Source organism: Passer montanus, unplaced genomic scaffold (genome assembly GCF_014805655.1).
Source record: "Passer montanus isolate IOZ18808 unplaced genomic scaffold, ASM1480565v1 scaffold24, whole genome shotgun sequence".
NCBI classification, from domain to species: Eukaryota; Metazoa; Chordata; class Aves; order Passeriformes; family Passeridae; genus Passer; species Passer montanus.
In genome coordinates, this window is record NW_024367037.1 from 8,935,513 (window position 1) to 8,952,751 (window position 17,239).

Consider the following 17,239-nt stretch of genomic DNA (forward strand, 5'->3'; position numbering starts at 1 on the left):
GATTGTATATGCCTACTGTTGGGTGAGGTGCAGAAATTTTGGCACTAGGAAGTTCCCTGCCAAGTGTGCTGGCTGCCATGAGCCAGGAAACTAAAAAAAAAAGAAATCTATTCTATTTCTTTTAGGAGGCAAGTCTTCCAGACATATCACACTTCCTCAGAAATTTCATACATCAGTGAAAAATAAGTTATTATGCTTTTCTGCTCAAGAAAATAATTTGGAGCATAATTCACAGTTGTGTAAGACAATTACTGAGATCGATTGCATACTATAGATGTCTTGCTATAGTTTGCCCTAGTCTTTCCTACTGTGCTGATTCCAAGTAAATATGCTTAGCTGAAAGATACATGCAATACAGAAAGATTCATCTCATTATTAACAGCTTCATTCCTGATTTAATTTAACCACAATAAGGATATATGTCTTGAACCTGCACACTAAAATTGTCAGTCATGAGAGAGTGGGCTGAAAGAGAAGTCATAGTTGTGACAGTGAGACGATAAGAAACATAATGGCTCTGTTGGTTGATTTTATTTAATCAGTGTGAAGAGAGAGAATAGAGAATTATACAAGCCCTGGTTGGTGCTGACAAGAAAAGGCAAGGAGAGTGAATAGATCATCCAGCCAGAAAGCATAAAGAAGATTAGTTTGAGACTAACTGAGTTTTCAGAAAGATTTATAAAATCATATGATAGTTTGGGTTGGAAAGCAGCTTAAAAATCATCTCATTCCAATCCTCCTGCCATCGTCAGGGACACCTTCCACTACACCAGGTGGTTCAGATCTCTGTCCAGCCTTGTCTTGAAGAATTTCAGCACTACTTCTTTAGGTGTTCCAATGTCTCACATCCATCACAGAAAATAATTTCACCCTTATATATAATATAAACACTACTATCTTTAGTTGAAGTCATTACCCCTTCTCCTAGCACTGCATGATCTTATAAAAAGCACCCCTTCAGCTGTCTTGTAGACCCCCTTTAGATACTGGAAGACTTCTACAGGGTCTCACCAGGCACTTCTCCTAGGTGTAACGATAAGCCTAAAAGTAGGCAGAAAAAGGAACCTTGGGCTAAGACTGTCCCCAGACAAAAATCTGTGGAGGGGACAACATTTTGGCAGTTTTGTGAACCCCTTGGCATGCCTTTTGCAGCTGCAGTGTGCCAGGAGCTCTAAGCCTTGTGGTTTTCAAAACCCTAACCCTAGGCTTAACCCTAACCCTAACCCTAACCCTAACCCTAACCCTAACCCTAGGCAGTAAAAGCAGCATTGGGCTAAGGCTGGCCCCCTACAAAAACCGCTGGAGGGGACAATATTTTGGCAGTTTTGTGCTCCTCTTGACATGACTTTCGCAGCTACAGTGTGACTGGATCTCTGGGTTTTATGGTTTCCAAAATCCTAAGTCTAGGCGTAACCCTAAACATAGGCAGTAAAAGCAGCCTTGGGCTAATGCTGCCTCCAAGGAAAAAGCTCTGGAGGGGACAATATTGTGGCAGTTTTGTGTTCTTCTTGGCATGTCTTTTGCAGTTGCGGTGTGCCTGGATTTCTGGGCCTAATGGTTTTCAAAACCCTAACCCTAGGCTTAACCCTAACTCTAACCCAGGACAGAAAAATCAGCCATGGGCGAAGGCTGGCTCCAGGGAAAAAGCTGTGGAGGGGACAACATTTTGGCAGTTTTGTGTTCCTCTTCGCATGCCTTTTGCAGCTGTAGTGTGCCTGGATTTCTGGGCTTTGTGGTTTCGAAAATCCTAAACCGAGCCCTAACCGTAACCCTAAACCTAGGCAGTAAAAGCAGCCTTGATCTAAGGCTGGCTCCAAGGAAAATCTGTGGGAGAAGCCATGTTATGACAGAATTTCTGTTCCTCCTGGAATGCCTGTTGCAGCTCCAGTGTACCTGGACCTCTGGGCTTAGTGGTTTCCAAAACCCTAACCCTAGCCGTAACCCTAACAATAAGCCGTAAAAGAAGCCTTGGGCTAAGGCTGGCTCCAAGGAAAAAGCTGTGGGAGAAGCCATGTTATGACAGAATTTCTGTTCCTCCTGGAATGCCTGTTGCCACTGCAGTGTACCTGGAGCTCTGGGCTTAGTGGTTTCCAAAACCCTAACCCTAGCCGTAACCCTAACAATAAGCCGTAAAAGAAGCCTTGGGCTAAGGCTGGCTCCAAGGAAAAAGCTGTAGAGGTAGCAAAATTTTGGCAGTTTTGTGATCTCCTTGGCATGCCTTTTGCCGCTGTAGTGTGCCTGGATCTCTCACCAGTGTACCTGGACCTCTGGGCTTAGTGGTTTCCAAAACCCTAGCCATAACCCGAACCCCAGGCAGTAAAAGCAGCCTTGGGCGAAGGCTGGCTCCACGGGAAAAGCTGTGGGAGAAGCCATGTTGTAGCAGTTTTTTCTTCCCTTGGCATACCTGTTGCAGCTGCAGTGTACCTGGATCTCTTGGCTTTGTGGTATTCATAACCCTAACCCCAGGCTTCACCTTAACACAAACCCCAGGCAGTAAAAGAGGCCTTGGGCTAAGGCTGGCTCCATGGAATTATATATGCATGGGATGACATTTTGGCAGTTTTGTGTTTCCCTTGGCATGCCTTTTACAGCTGAAGTGCGCATGGATCTCTCGGCTTATTGGTTTTCAAAACCCTTACCCTAGGCTTTACCCTAGTTTAACCCGTAGGCAGTAAAATCAGAATTCGGCTAAGGCTGGTACCAGACAAAAAGCTGTGGACGGGACAACATTTTGACACGTTTGTGGTCCTCTTAACATGCCTTTTGCAGCTGCAGTGTGCCTGGACTCTGGGCTTTGAGTTTTCCAAAACCTTAACCCTAGGCGTAACCCTGGATTTAACACCAGGCAGTAAAAGAAGACTTGGTCTAAGGCGGGCTCCACGGAAAAAGCTGTTGGAGAAGCCATGTTGTGGCAATTTTCTGTTCCCCTTGGCATGCCTTTGCAGCTGCAGTGTGCCTGGGTCTCTGGGCTTTGTGGATTTCAAAACCCTAACCCTAACCCCAATCCCAGGCAGTAAAAGCAGCCTTGGGTGAAGGCTGGCTCCAAGGAAATATCTGTGAGAGTAGCCATGTTGTGGCAGTTTTGTGTTCCCCTTGCATGCCTTTTGAAGCTGCAGTGTGCCTGGAGCTCTGGGCTCTGTGGTTTTCAAAACCCTAACCCTAGGCATAACCCTAACCGCAGGCAGGAAAAGAAGCCTTGCCCTAAGGCTGGCTCCAAGGACAAAGCTGGAGAGGGAGCAACATTTTGGCAATTTTGTGATCTCCTTGGCATGCCTTTTGCAGCTGCAGTGTGCCTGGAGCTCTGGGCTTTGTGTATTTCTAAACAGTAACACTAGGCGTAACCCTAACTCTAGGCATTAAAAGAAACCTTGGGCTAAGTTTGGCTCCATGGAAAAATATGTGCATGGGGTGACATTTTGGCAGTTTTGTGTTCCTCTTGGCATACCTTTTGCAGCTGTAGAGTGCCTGGTTCTCCTGGCTTAATGCTTTTCAAAACCCTAACCCTAGCCGAAATCCTAGTTTTTGCCCTTGGCAAGAAAAGCAACCTTGGGCTAATGGTGGCTCCATGGAAAAATATCTGTGGGAGAAGCCATGTTGTGGCAGTTTTCTGTTCCCTTTGTCATGTCTTAGCAGCTGCAGTGTGCCTGGAGCTCTGGGCTTTTTAGATTTCAAGACCCTAACCCTAGGCGTAAACCTAGCTTTAACACTAGGCAGTAAAAGCAGCGTTGGGCTAAGGTTGGTTCCAGAGAAAAACCTGTGGAGGGAACAACATTTTGGCTGTATTGTGTTCTCCTTGGCATGTCTGTTGCAGCGGCAGTGTGCCTGGAGCTCTGGGACTTGTGGTACCCACAAACATAAACATAGCATTAACCCTAACCCCAGGCACTAAAAGCAGCCTTGGGTGAAGGCTGGCTCCAAGGAAATATCTGTGGGAGAAGCCATGTTGTGGCACTTTTGTGTTTGCCTTGGCATGCCTGTTGCAGCTGCAGTGTGCTTGGAGCTCTGGGCTTTTTGGAGCTGTGGTTTTCAAAACCCTAATCCTAGGCCTAACCCTAACCGCAGGCAGTAAAAGCAGCCTTCGGCTAAGGCTGGCTGCAAGGAAAAAGTTGTGGGAGAAGCCATCTTGTGACAGTTTTGTGTTCCCCTTGCATGCCTGTTGCAGCTGCAGAGTGCCTGGAGATGTGGGCTTTGTGGATTTCAAAACTCAAACCCTAGGTGTAACCCTAACCCTAACACCAGGCAGTAAAAGCAGCCTTGAGCTAAGGCTGGCTACAAAGAAAAACCTGTGTCGGGGACAACATTTTGGCAGTTTTGTGTTCCTATTTGCATGCCTTTTGCAGCTACAGTGTGCCTGGATCTCTGGGCTTTGTGGATTTCAAAACCCTAACCCTAGGCGTAACCCTAATCCTAACCCCAGACTGTAAAAGCAGCCTTGGGAGAAGGCTGGCTCCAAGGAAAAAGCTGTGGGAGAAGCCATGTTATGGCAGTTTTCTGTTCCTCTTGGCAAGACTGTTGCAGCTGCAGTGTGGCAGGAGCTCTGGGCCTTGTGGTTTCCAAACCCTAACCCTAGGAATAACCGTAGCTTTAACGCTAGGCAGTAAAAGCTGAGTTGGGCTAAGGCTGGCCCCCGACAAAAAGCTGTGGAGAGACCAATATTTTGGCAGTTCTGTGTTCCCCTTGGCATGCCTGTTGCAGCTGCAGTGTGCCTGGAACTCTCGGCGTAGTGGTTTTCCAAAACCCTAACCCTAACCGTAACCCTAACATTATATACAGGCAGTAACAGCAGCCTTGGTTGAAGGCTGGCTCCAAGGAAAAAGCTGTGGGAGAAGCTATGTTGTGGCAATTTTCTGTTCCCCTTGGCATGCCTATAGCAGCTGCAGTGTGGCAGGATGTCTGGGCTTTGTGGATTTCAAAACCCTAACCCTAGCTGTAACCCTAACCCTAAACCTAGGCAGTAAAAGAAGCCTGGGACTAAGGCTGGCTTCATGGAAAAATATGGGCAGGGGATGACATTTTGGCAGTATTGCTCTCCCCTTGGCATGCCCGTAGCAGCTGCAATGTGCCAGGAGCACTGGGTCTTGTGGTTTCCAAAATTCTAACCCTAGGCATAACCCTAGCTTTTACCCTAGGCAGTAAAAGAAGCATTAGGCTAAGGCTACCTCTAGGGAAAAAACTGTGGGGAAGCCATGTTTTGGCAGGTTTGTGTACTTCTTGGCATGCCTGTTGCAGCTGCAGTGCACCTGGTCCTCAGGTCTTTGTAGTTTCCAAAACCCTAACTCCAGGTATAATCCTAGCTTTAACCCTAGTTTGTAAAAGCTGAGTTGGACTAAGGTTGGTTCCAGAGAAATAGCTGTGGAGGGGACAACATTTTTGCGGTATTATGTTCCTCATGGCATGCCTGTTGCAGATGCAGTGTGACTGGATCTCTGGGCTTTGTGGCTTTTAAAACCCTAACCCGAGGCGTAACCCTGACCTTAAACCTAGGCAGTAAAAGAAGCCTTAGGCTAAGGCTGGCTCCAGACAAATAGCTGTGGAGGGACCAATATTTTTGCAGTTGTCTGTTCCCCTTGGCATGCCTGTTGCAGCTGCAGTTTGCCTGGAGGTCTGGGCCTTGTGGTTTTCAAAACCATATTCCTAGGCATAACCCTTACCCCAGGCAGTAAAAGCAGCCTTGGGCTAACGATAGCTCCATTGAAAAAGCTGTGGGAGAAGATATGTTTTGGCAGTTTTGTGTTCCCCTTGGCATATCCTTTGCAGCTGCAGTGTGCCTGGATCTCTGGGCCTTGTGGTTTCCAAAACCCTAACCCTAGGTGTAGCCTTAACCCTAACCCTAGTCAGTAAAATCAGCCGTGGGCTAAGGCCGGCCGCAGAGAAAAATCAGCGGAGAGGCCAACATTTTGACAGTTTTGTGTTCTCCTGGGCATACCTGTTGCAGCTGCAGTGTGTCTGGAGCTCTGGGTCTTGTGCTTTTCAAAAACCTCACCCTAACCCCAGGCAGTAAAAGCAGCCTTGGGCTAAGGCTGGCTCCAAGGAAAAAGCTGTGGAGGGGCAAAATTTTGGCAGTTTTGTGTTCCCCTTTGCATGCCTATAGCAGCTGCAGTGTGCCTGGATCTCTGGGCTTTGTGGTTTTCAAAACCCTAACCCTAGGCATAACCCTAACCCTAACCCCAGGCAATAAAAGCAGCCTTGGGCTAAGGCTGGCTCCATGGAAAAATATGTGCAGCGGATAACATTTTGGCAGTTTTGTGTTCCTCTTGGCATACCTGTTGCCACTGCAGTGTGCCTGGAGCTGTGGGCTTTGTGGTTTCCAAAACTCTAACCCTAGGCGTAACCCTAGCTTTAACCCTAGTTTGTAAAAGCTGAGTTGGACTAAGGTTGGTTGCAGAGAAAAAGCTGTGGGGGGAGACAACATTTTTGCGGTATTGTGTTCCACTTTGCATGCCTGTTGCAGTGGCAGTGTGGTAGGAGCTCTGGGCTTTGTGGTTTTCAAAACCCTAACTCTAGCCATAACCCTAAACCTAGGCAGCAAAAGCTGCCTTGGGCGGAGGCTGGCTCCTCGGAAAAAGCTGTGGGAGTAGCCATGTTGTGGCAGTTTTGTGTTCCCCTTGGCATGTCTTTTGAAGCTGCAGTGTGCCTGGAGCTCTGGGCTTTGTCGATTTCAAAACCCTAACCCTAACCACAGGCAGTAAAATCAGCTTTGGCCTAAGGCTGGCTCCATGGAAAAATATGTGCATGGGATGACATTTCGACAGTTTTGTCTTCTCCTTGGCATGCCTTTTGCAGCTGCAGTATGCCTGGATCTCTGGGCCTTGTGGTTTCCAAAACCTTAACCCTAGCTGTAACCCTAACCCTAGCTGCAGACTGTAAAAGCAGCCTTGGGCTAAGGCTGGCTCCAAGGAAAAAGCTGTGGGAGAAGCCATGTTATGGCAGTTTTGTGTTCCCCTTGGCATGCTTGTTGCAGCTGCATTGTGCCTGGATCTCTCGGCGTAGTGGTTTTCAAAAGCCTAACCCTAACCCTAACCCTAACTCTGATCGCAACCCTAACCCTCCTCACTTTGCTGGCACCCCCAGAGCTGGATGCAGGTAAAGAGTGGGGTAGAGGGGCAGAATTATCTCCTTTATCCTGCCTTGACGCATTTCTTTTAATTCGGCCCAGGACACAGTTGACTTTTGGGTCTGCAAGAGCACATTGCCATCTCATGTTGAACTTCTTGTACACCGTGGTGGTGTACAATAATGCTAATAATAGCTATTTCTGGTCTATTTATTGATAATTAGTTGGGTGTTATGAGTCCTCCATTCCTTCCAGAGTAGAAGAGAAATTAGAACAGTGCTGAGTCTTCTCACATATTTAGTATCCTGGTATTTTGGAAATTATTCAGAAAAACAAAACAGAAAAAAAAATCAACAGTAAAAGCAGGCTAATAAGGCAGAGGAATCTCACAAACATATGCAAGAGTTGCTCAGAATCTTGAATTTCCCCACAAAACAGCAATTCCAGCAACACAAAATAAATATTTCAGCCAAAGCAAAACCAGAAAATATTCAGATTAAACAAAGGATTCTAAGCAATAGATTCCTCTTATCAGATAACTTGCAGTCTGTTCTGTTCAAACTCAAATTTCAACTTGTCCTGAATTTCAATTGTCATATACATCCACAGATAGTTATGGTGATGATGCAGACCAGAAATGATCATAGACCTCTGAACAGATTTAGATAATGTCTGCATTCAAGAAAACAATGATATTTCAAGGAGAAATATCAAGCTCATGTAGACAGACACCACATTGATTGCATATATACATTATTATTATACAGCATCATCACAATAGCTAGAGCATTTTAAATAAATAATACAATTAGATTTTCCACATATATATATAATACTGTACTATACACAGCATTAATAGCTAGGACACTGAGTTTATTTCTTTAGCTGTTTATGATTTAGTAGTAATATATTTTTTATTTTTCAAGATAATTACAAGATCTTCAAACCATGTGTAATGAAGACTTTTTAAAGATTCTGTAAGGAGTCTTCAAAGTAGTTATCAGCATATGTTGTGTCAGCAAACATTCTAGTTTTTCCTTCAAAGCATTTGGGTTGCTAGGTATTTAAAATGGGTGAATAATATTACATATACAGAAAGTGAACAGTCCTCCTCTACGCTTGCACGCATGGTCTGGACATTTTCATTTATATGTCTAATGTTGCATTGCTGATATTTTAGATGAAAGAAACTATTATGCTGCAAAATAACAACAAATTGTGAAACTGTTTTAATTCAGACAGAATCTAAATTATGTAACTTCATCTGCATCAAGGACACCTGCTTGCTACTTTCATATGCAAAGTATTTAATATGTTTTTCTATGTAAGCTTGCAGTAAGTTAGCACCCTCTCAATGGATTATAAACTGCATGTATTATTTAAAAAGGTCCAGTGTGAAATGTTTATTAAAATGTGTATGTGGAAGATGTTGTTGTGCTCAGTCAAACTAGATTTGAATGCTTGTGTTGATTCATGCAAATAGTATGATAGGAATTGTGTCCTTTAAAAAAAGATAGACAGTATATTTTCCAGAGATTACTCTTCACACTGGAATGTCTTTGCTAATCTAAAGTCTATTTGCAAAGACATTTTGCATCCTTATGAGAACTGTGACTAGCAAAAACTGTTTTAATTTATTGTGATTTGCAAAAAAAGCCTCAATTTTTATTACAAAATATATGAATTGTTATAGAAATTATAAAAAAAAGGTGTTTTATAAATTAAATTGTTCAGTGCAGAACTTCAATTAGTTGTGATGTAGATTGCTTCAAGAGGGCAGAGTGATGGAAGGCTTTGCTCTGACTAAAGTATGATATTTAGACAGAGTATTTTGAAGACTTTCTTATATTAATGTGACATTCTCTTTAAATATGTTACTTACATGAAAACAGTTGTTTTTTTTTATTTAGAGTTCCTTTTTTGTCATTATTGAAACAAATGAGATTTTTTTTCTGTTATATATAGTTTACTTTTCTTTGAACCAAACTTGGCCTGATAAATAGGCTGTGGAAGAAATCAGTGATGTCATTGAAATAAAGTGCTACAATTTAGCTGATTTCTTCTGACTTGTTTATGGAGTGATAGGCTTTTTACTCAACTACATTTAGCCATGTTGAGGATGAAAAAAATGATTACAATTTGAATGTATCATTAAAACAATAAATAAATCAGATGAACAAATTTTGACAGCAGTGGGCAGTAGAACAAGAATACATCTTAGGGGTTTGCAACTGTGTAGGGAAAACAATAACTAATTGCTAATTAGAAAATAAAGAACTGTAGTTAACTGTACTGGGATCTCAATTATATGGTGCAGGGATTCAAAAGATGAATAATTCTTCCCCAAAATGCTCATGCTCAGTTCTAATAGCTGTAATCATCTTTCCCTACATTAATAATTCCGTGCTCTGAGATTATTCAGAACTCAAACTGCCTTTTGCCATACTCTAAACTCTAGGTGATAGCACTGAGCTTTTATCAGTGAGACCAAACAGGACCAATGAGAAGAAAACCAGGACTCCAGATGTTATTTTTCATATAACTTTGATCATTAAGGTAATATATTTTTGACAACACAATACAGTGAATATTCATCTTTACCAGAGATGTCTTGTTTCTCCTTGAGACTCCTGCCAACAAATTTTAAAAGAGTAAGTTTTATGATGCCCCTGAATATTTACTTCTACACAAAGACATTTTTACAGTTCAGGTATGTGAAAATGCATAAGCTATCAACTAAATTATCTCCCTCAAATTTTCTGAAAAAAAAAAAAAAAAAAAAAAAAACACACAAAAAAAAAAAACCCAAAATAAACCAATGAAACTTCTGCTACAATAACCAAAAATTAATTAATCTTTCTCATTGGACTTTACATGTGGTATATTCCAGTGGGATCAATGGCCTCAGGAGGAGTTAGTGTTATCCACTCATTGTTGAACATAACTGGTGATGTGTTTAAAAGTTTTGTATGTTCACCTAATATAGTTTGTACATAAATTATGTGTGCTACATCTAGGATTAAGGATTTCTTACTATGTGACTACTACTCCTTAGTAATTTTATCTATTCTATTTTTATTATGGCAAGACGGAGATATTTGTGACTATTCTGGGGTTTCAACTATTTAATTGAGACTACATTATGATACAACATCTAGCAGTTGTATGTCATTATTCTAGTTGGACTATTAAAATGGAAAAATATTTTGTCCTCACTGGTGAATAGCCTTGCATATGTGAGTATTTGAAAACAATCCATGTTGCAGAACATAAATTTCCCTTTCATTGCATTAGAAACCATACTAGATGAATGCTGAAGGTTTGCTTAGTGTTTGGATAGCATGTGCAGGTGTGAGATGCATGTTGAGGAGTGTGACAGGTCAGATTTGCCAATCCTATTACCATTTACTCTAGGAGATTTTCCTTTGTCTTCAGCTAATTTATAAGTGGGTTATAAACACAGTGTGTCCTAAATACAGAACTAGATCTCTGTATTAAGAGACATTTTTTGACTTGTATATTAAGAAGCTATAAAAATACATATTGTCTTTGCTACTACTGTGCACAGTATCTATTTTGTAGCAGTACTTTTTAAAAAGTCTTGTAATTTCACACACAGGATGTTTTACAGCAGCAACATCCACTAGGCATTTGAAAATTTTCATGTTAATTTTATGTCAAAAATGTTTGAAGCAATTATATGGCCTCACAGGTAAAATACAGCTGTTAATAGAAGGAAAAGTCTCATATCTCTGTGGGGGTAAACACACAGTAAGAAATATACCTGTAGGGGAACATTTTCCATATTTTTAAAATTATAATTATCCCCTTAATTCAAACTCAGCATTAATACTTAATAGGGCATAATTTAAATCTTCATGCACAAAGCTTTAAAATATATATTTTAAGTAAGTCCAGTAAGGAAATCAGCCATAACAGATCATGGTTGCTTATTCTGGTAATAATAAAATGATTTTTTTAAAAAGTTGTACATAACGCTGCCTCATGAAGTCCTACTTTGATCAAAAAACAAGTTGTTTCATATTTTTTCTCCTTCTTACAGATATACTGATCTATGTCTACATAGCCTTCTTTATATTTACCACTTTCTTTTTATCTTTAAATTCATTTGTTTAGGAACTTTAGCATTCTTTTGTCATATGGTGTTTACTTTATTTCCATGTGGCATCATTTACATAGTTATGTCAAGTTTTCACCACACAAGTTGTTTGCCCCAAAGTATCTAAGGAACTCTAATTACCAGACCTGATTTTCCCTATTGAGAGAAAACTGGAAAGGTTGCAGGTGTACTTTCCTTTTGTTCTGCTTCTACTGCAAATAAATATGTCTGAATCACCAAAATATCCTCAAGTTTTTGAAGGGGACTGTCTTTTATACACTTCTCTATGGCAGTGTGTACTAAATAAGAGTGCATGCTTTAATTTCTTTGAGGTGTTTGTTTTGTATTTTGGGGTTTTTGGATACCACAGTCATTCTTATAGTTGTCTCTGCCACCCTATGCAATTTGCCTCTCTTCCTGATCAAATATTCTCCTAATATTCACAGTTCCGAAAGGAATCCCTGAAACATACATTGTTCCTGGCAGGAATGGGACATAATACAAAAAAAGCTTAGTTACCTTCTTCCCAAATTATTCCTGAGACTGTGAATGTCAAGCACAGGAAAGTGTTTAAAGCCCTGAGACATGCAAGTTCTTTAGAAGATTTGTTTCTTGACCTTTTCTACTGAATAGCATATTACTTATAAATAATCTTACACTTATTTTGTTTGGAGGCACTAAACAATTGGAATTTTTGTTTGCTTTACCACACCACAGTCTGTAGAAGACAGCAAATGCATATTAAGTACATAGAGAGTGATAGAAATAGACTTACACTAATGGAACTGAAATGATGACTGTATGTATTAGGCATACAGACACCAGGAATTTGGAGTTACACTTCTAGCAAGGTGTAAACAACAAACATAAAGTTAAGATTGTGTAAAAAGCATGTGTCAGCCAGAGGCCTTTGCAATAGACCCTGAGGTGAGTGTGTTTGCCTGCACGGGATGAGGTGGAAAGAATTAAACATAAAGATCAGGCCTACAAAATCCTTTAACATATCCCTTTGTGCAAACTTTTGACATTAGTAGTACTTCAAGAAAAGAAAAATATGCCAAGTTTCAGGGCAAGTTGAAACATTACTCCTTCAGAATGAAAACAATAAAGTTTTTACTTTATTGTGCAGAGAAAGTTTTAATTGTAACACCACAGAACATATTTTATATGTCATTAACATTCCTTATCTCCAATGTTTAATTAAGAGAGATTTATGTAATTGTGTGATGCGTTGAATTGTCTAGCTTCTCTCAGATCCAGCCATAGATGAGCATTATGACAGTCCAGCAAAGCTGGGCTCTTTCCTGTCATTTTAGGTAGCAAAATGAAAAGATCTGCTGCCTTTCTAGTGAATTCACTTCTCTGCTAATTGTCCCCTGAGGAGCAGAGTGTCAGCAACAAATCCTACCAAATCTTTCATAATGATTAAAAATGGAGATACCAAGGCAGCTAAAGTAAAGGTCACTGTAAAATTTCCATTTATTGAAACAAATATAGTTAATCACAGTACTCCATCTCTTGTTGATATCTTGGAGTGAGAGGCTTTTTTTTTCCTCAAGAACTGAAACTTGTAAATATTTTAGCATTGGGCTTAATGTTATGTTTATAAACTTTCTGCATTGATAATAATGAGATATTAATGCCCTTTCCCTTACATGAAAATTAACTTTTAAGCAAGGCTTAATTATACTTTTATTTGTCGATGCTTATGGAAAAAGCCATTTAGAGACTGTAGGAAAACATAGTGAGTGAAATTTTTGTGGAGATATATGATGATTACATGGTGATCTCCTGTGCCATCATAAATTTGACTGGATGAAAAAGGTAATGTTAGTCACATTAGAATAAATGTAGAATAAATACTCTTTCTCTATATATACATAGATATATTTTTTCCATATAAATTTGTATGGAAAACATTATCTGAACAGGTTTAATTACATGGTGTTATTCAGACATGCAGAAACTGATGCAATACAATTTTTTTTCCTACTTTCTAAGTTTCTACAATTCTGTGCTGCTGTTTCAGGTTTAGCTAACTAAAGTGGGAATTCTCATTTATCAGGATTTATTTTTGTTTTTGTAGAAATTTGATTTGGGTTTGAATTAAACCAAATACAAGAGTTTTCAGCATTTCACTGAGCTGAAATTTTCAAGAAATTCTTATTTCTTATGAAAATTATTATTTGTTTGAAAATGTGAAATAAGTTCTCTGGGAGATGACAGAGTTTTGCTGGAAAGTTTTTTAAGGTTTCATTTCCTTGCTAATTCTTTGCAATCTGTAGACTTTAATTTGCTGGTTTCATGCATACACAGTTAACATGGAAGTTTTAATGAATTGAATAAGGAAACATGAATTTTCTGAAAACTGAAGATGCTAAACACAGGTGCTAGCTGGATGACTTGGAAAAAAAAGTTTAGTGGAGAGACTAAAACATAGATTTTGCCAGCACTATTCTTAAACATCTTTCTCGTCTGCTCTAGTGTGCTTCAGTCTGAATGCAGTTTCTGAGGTCGTAGATAACCTTGAAGAGATTATGACTCAGTTTCTGAGTTACCCCATCACTGAACTCAGGATAGTGACTGAAACTCAGGACTGGCTGGCATCAGCTTGTTTTAGCCCCTAATTGGGAAAGACTAAACTGCCTGCTTCTTTTAAATGCAAATGTTTCCTCTCTGTGACTCACATCTCCCACTGCAGGTTTAGTCCTCTCTTTTCATCTGTTTTAAATGGTTTGTCTTGAAAGTTTTGTAGGGAAAAAATATTACTCCCACCTGGAATCATGATAGGTACTGTCTGTAGGTGTGCTTAGTCTGGTGTCCAATGTGTTTCTTCAGAACACATTCAAAACAGTTTTCAGAACAATAGAACAAACAGAAAAAAACATATTTCAAAACAGCAAATTCCTTTAATGACAAATTTTTAGGAGTACTTTTCTCAGACCCACGAGGACCAGCCTGAGGCTCCCTTTCTCCGTCAATGTCATCTTGGGGCTAACTGGTGCAGTTTTTAAACAAAATAACTCCCATAAAAAATATCTCTGGATGACTTTGGATTCTGTTTCATAACAGTCTTTGAGTACTATCAGTGAAATCTATGTGGATTATGACTGTTATTATACCAGCTCCAGGGGAGCACAGGTAGCCCTGCTGTGACAGATGCTTCTGAACCACAGAACTCTCTTTGAGACTACATCTGTACTTCTGAATAAAACAGAAGCAAGACCTGCTGTTTGACCCTGGGCCACACGGTATAATCTGGACCTTTCAAAATACATGATGCTTGTTTCTGGATCTTTCTTAAGGTATTTGGAATAAATTAGTCACACAATAATACCTAAAATCTCCATTTCTCTCATGCACATGTACACACACACACAGACATATCTTCATCATGGAGAATGCTAGTTAGTGATGGAGTGAGACAGGCAAGTGGCTGAGCTGTGGTGCAGCTTGCCTGGTTAACTAAGCAGTGTGGGCACAGATTCATTGGTCACGCTGCAAGGGCAGAAGATATTGCAGTCCAGACTTCAGCCAGAGCTGGTGGCATTAGGATTTCTGTGTTCCCTTCTGTGGGGAGCTAAACAGCACTTTGCTCCCCAGCCCCGCGGGCTGCTGCTGTGCTTTAAAGAGCTGGAAGAATAAGGACCGTGTGGCTGAGCACTGTCTCCAAATCAGACTTGTCAGGCAAAGGGCTCCTGTGTATTCAGAGGTGAATAGGTGGCTTCTCTGAAGGAGGCCAGTTGAGGTGTTTCCCTGAGAAGCAGGAGCTCTCAAGATCTGCTCGGTCTGTACTAAGTCCTGGCCAGCAGTTCATTGATCTCCAAGTATATTAAATTAAACATTTCAGGCTCTCTGAATCAGCAAATTCAGCTTTAATTGTATTTTGTTTAATTAAATCCTGTAAACAAATGAATTATTTCTGCAATATATTACCATTTGCAGTACATTTTAGATATTAATTGCTGTAACTACAGTACCGAGACAACTGTAATAGTTCACAAACTTATGTTAGTTTAATAGAGATCTTTATTTTTAGGGGATTTTTCTAGTCTAGTTTGTGGTTTGTGGTTTTTTTGTTTGGCTTTGTTTGATTTTGGTTGTGCCTCAGGTTTTTCATAATTTTTTATTTTCTTTTTTGAGAGGAGGGCCATGTATGCTTTTTATTAAAAAAGAGCTTCTGTTTATACATTTCCATGTCATCCAGAGGTCAGGCAAGTGGCAGAATAGCAGTGGCTGCTTTTTCAAACCTGTCAATTTGTATTTTTACACTTAGTATAAATACAATAGAAATGAACGATTTCACTGGGACAATGCATATATATGATTGTCTGTAGGACAGTGACTTGTTAAAAAGTTTTGCCACCTTTTTGGAAAGTGGCAGAGTGTTTTCCTTCACAGACTATTTTGGTCAGTCTGGAGGTTTGGGGGTTTTTTGGTGGTGTTTTTTTGTTTGTTTGTTTTGTGGTTTTGTTTGGTTTTGGTTTGGTTTGGTTTGGTTTATGTTCAAGCATTCTAAGATATTTAGATGTAAGACAGAGATGGTCTAAGTATCTATGCCCACCACTTCCAAAGCAGCCTTTTGTGACTTTCTTGGCCTGCTAATGGCTGGCAGAGAGCCTGGGGATGCGTAATGAGCTGTGTGAAGGGCAGGTAGCCCCTGGAATTACAGAAGAGAATTGTGACAGAATAAAGGCAAAGATGAAATTCCCGTGACTTCTTCTTATGAAGAAAAAGGCTGTGACACTTTCTCATTGTAGTTTACATTGAATAGATTGGATCTTGACCTTAATTTTAGTTTTCTTCAGTTTGAAAAAAAAAAGAAGAAAAAAAGAAAAAAAAAAAGGTATTTTGGCTATGTTTAAATAGAAGAACAATGTTATTTCCAGAGATTCAATAAATGAGAATGTTCTTCATCAGCAGAAAAAAGGTTTTACCTGGGGTTGGCTCTGCAGTAACCCCTTTGTTGTCTGAAGTCACATTTATTCTCTTTCAAAAGGATGTTAAACTTTCCTATTCAGAATTTCAACACAGAAAAATGACTGGTAAAGTAGACAATACTAAGTGCACCATGGGACAAATATAAAGGGCAAGAAGGATCGAAATTTAATGGTCTAAGGAGGTCTGTAGATATTCTAGGAAAAAAAATGATTAAACCCACTCCCTCTCCTTCTGTAAAACAGATTTTTTTACATGGTTGAGATAATTTGTGATAAAAAGTGATCTTATAATGTGTGATCTGTGACAAAAAGTGATCTTAATCTCTGTGTTGGAAGACTTATAGTATTTTCATGTCATGTAGAATGTTTGGGTTCTGTTTTTTTTTTCATCTTGCCACTGCCTTTTTTCAATAACAGACATGTAAACACCTAATTTATTACCGATCAGAGTGGGATAATGAGAAAGCCAAATCTTAAAAAACTTTCCTTCTTCTCTTGAGTCCTTTCTCCACAGGCTGAACTGCACTCTCAATTTTCTCTAACTCCTCCCTGCACAGGAGGGAGACCAGGAAGGGGGCTCCTGCCAGTTCACCTGGTTGCCTCTGCTGCTCCTTCCTCCTCAGAGGCAGGACTCCTCACACTCTTCCCCTGCTCAAGAGAGAGAATCTCTCCCACAGCAGACAGACCTCCACTGACTTCACCGATGCAAGTCCTTTCCATAGGCTGCAGTTCTTCTTGAACGGCTCCAGTGTGGGTCCCTTGTGGGGTCCCAAGTCCTGCCAGAAAACTTGCTCCAGCGGGGCCTTCTCTTTCCACGGTGCTACAGGTCCTGCCAGGATCCTGTTCCAGAGTGGGTTTGCCACAAAATCACAGCCTTGTCCTGGACATTCATTCACCTGCTCCAGCATGGGGTCCTTCACAGGCTGCAGGTGGATCTCTGCTCCTCTGTGTGTCTCTATGGGCTGCAGGGGCACAGCTGCTTCACTATGGTCTGCACGACAGGCAGGGGAATCTCTGCTCCAGCACCTGGAGCACCTCCTCCCCATCTCTCTTCACTGACCTTGTCTGCAGCACTTTTTTTGTCATGTTTTCTTCACTCCTGTCTCTAGCTGCAGTTGCTGTTGC